A 2,756-nucleotide genomic window follows, 5' to 3' on the forward strand; every position below is an offset into this window, starting at 1 on the left:
TGGATGTCACGTTACTATAGAAATTTATAAACAAACAAATAACACGCAACCACTAGACTTTTACTTTACCCACACAAATGAAGTGAAAGAGAAAACTATACTCTCTCTCTCTCTCTCTCTCTCTCTCTCTCTCTCTCTCTCTCTCTCTCTCTCTCTCTCTCTCTCTCTCTCTCTCTCTCCTGAATGGACAAGGAGAAACCTGTACCCTTATGTATTCAAGTAAATTATATAGAGGAGGAGGAGGAGGAGGAGGAGACAGGAGAGGAGGAAGACAAAAGGGGAAAGGAGGATGAGAATGAGATGGAGGAGAAGAAGAAGTATGAAGAAGAGGAGGAGGAGGAGAGAAGAGGGAGAGGAAACAGAGGAGGAGGAGGGAGAAGAGGGGAAGACAAGAGAGGAGGAAGATAGAAAAGGAAAGGAGGAGGAGGAGGAGGAGGAGATGAAGGAGGAGTAGGAAGAAGAGGAGGAGGAGGAGGAGGAGGGAAGAGGAGAGAAAGGGAAGAGGAAGAGGGAAAGGAAGACTAAAGTTACTTCACTCTTATACGGAAGGAAGGAGGGAAGGAGAGAAGAAGTGAAGGAGGTATGGAGGAAAGGAGGGAGGGAGGGAGGGAAGGAGGGAACACCCAGCTCTGATTACTTAAGAGTGAAAGGAAGGTGAGCACACACACACACATACACACACACACACACCTACTCCCCCCTTTCCTCCTCTTCTCTCCCTCTCTTTATCAGCCTATTATCTCTCCACCCTTTCCTCCCCCTTCTTCCCCTTTCCTCCCCTATCCCATTTTCTTCCCTCCAATCAAACCGTTTCTCTCCTTTCTCTTCCTCCTCTACCCCTTCAAACCCTTACTTTCTCTCCTCTTTTTCCTTCTACTTCTCCCTCTTCATCTTTATTCTTCCCTCCTTCTCCCTTTCTATCTCCATTCTCCTTTTCTTTCTCTTCTTCTCCTTCCTACCTTCTCTTCCCTTTCCTAATCTCCCCTTTATTTCCTCCTCCTCCTCCTCCTCCTCCTCCTCCTGCTCCACCTTCTTCCTTCCCTTAACTGTTAACGCAATATACCTTACTCGTAACACACACACACACACACACACACACACACACACACACACACACACACACACACACGCACACACACACACACACACAAATTGCACCATCACAAGTACCAAATATGTAAAGAAACCGATTAGAGAGAGAGAGAGAGAGAATTTTACATTACGGTCATGGCCAGCATATGTGTGTGTGTGTGTGTGTGTGTGTGTGTGTGTGTGTGTGTGTGTGTGTGTGTGAATGACAGGTTCTCCTTATGGTCAATCTTGCATTATCCCCTAGTGAAAGTTTGTGTGTTTGTTTGTTTACGAGTGTCTGTTTCGCTGTCCGTCTGTCTGTCTGTCTCTCCGCCAAGGTCAACGGGTCAAAAAAAGCAACGCGATTCTGTGGGTCAAACGATGAAAGTGAATTAAAGAGATAACATTACTTTCTCTCTCTCTCTCTCTCTCTCTCTCTCTCTCTCTCTCTCTCTCTCTCTCTCTCTCTCTCTCTCTCTCTCTCTCTCTTTATTCACTTTCCTATTATTTTCTTTCCTTCATTCCTCTAATTTTCTATACTTTTTCCTTCGTTCTTAATTCCTTTCCCTTCATCTTTCACTCGCTATCTTTTTCTACGCTTCCACACCTCACATCAACTATTTCCAAGGGCCGAAAAGTAGATCAATCGGGTTCTAATAAGTCTTTTTTTAGGTACAAGTGCACATAAGAAGGGTCAAGCTACCACCAGGGTCATACAACTAGCCCTGGAAATGCACCGAGCTCCCACGAAAGCCTTGTCAAATAGGTGTAACTTGAGCGCTGAAATGTTTAAGAATACGACACGAATACACTTAACCCGTCACATTCTGCGGTTTACTTTCCCACGCTAGACTGACAACCTGCTTTTATGTGTTACCTTGAGCCGGCTAATGATGATGATGATGATGATGGTGGTGAGGGAGGGAAGGAGGGAGGGAAGAAGAAATAGAGAGAAAGGGAGAGAGTGAGAGAATATGAGTGAGGAAGAGAGGAAAGAAGGGAGAGAAGGAAGGAAGAAAGGGAAGATGATGAAGGGAGAGGGGGATGGAAGGAGAGAAGAAGTGGAAGAAGAGAGATAGAGAGAGAAGGAAGGAATAAAAGGAAGAAGATGAAGGGAGAGGGGGATGGAAGGAGAGAAGGAGGGAAAAAGAAGTGGAAGGAGAGAGAGGGAGTAAGGGGAGAAGAGAGAGAGGGAACGAAAGGAAGAAGGGAGAAGGGAGGAAAGAAGGAATACAGGGAGAGAGAATGAGGAAGACAAAGGGAGAGATGGAGGGAAGGAGAGAGAAAGGAAAGAAGGGAGCAAAGAGGAGTAGGTCAGTTATTCTCTCCTCTCTCATTTTCTTACCGTTATTCTCTCTCTCTCTCTCTCTCTCTCTCTCTCTCTCTCTCTCTCTCTCTCTCTCTCTCTCTCTCTCTCTCTCTCTCTCTCTCTCTCTCTCTCTCTCTCTCTCTCTCTCTCTCTCTCTCTCTCTCTCTCTCTCTCTCTCTCTCTCTCTCTCTCTCTCTCTCTCTCGACCCACTTGGCAACACTTCAAGCCGGTCAGTGTTGCCAATCCAGGTAACACATGGAATACGGGTTATTGTTTTTTTTCTTCTCATCTTGTTTTGATTTTCTTTTTTTTTGTCTTGTTTCTGTCGTTTTTGTCTTGTTTTTTTAAAGAGGGTGATTAGTTTTTTTTAATTTA

The sequence above is a fragment of the Eriocheir sinensis genome, chromosome 7 (assembly GCF_024679095.1).
Source record: "Eriocheir sinensis breed Jianghai 21 chromosome 7, ASM2467909v1, whole genome shotgun sequence".
In the NCBI taxonomy this organism is placed as follows: Eukaryota; Metazoa; Arthropoda; class Malacostraca; order Decapoda; family Varunidae; genus Eriocheir; species Eriocheir sinensis.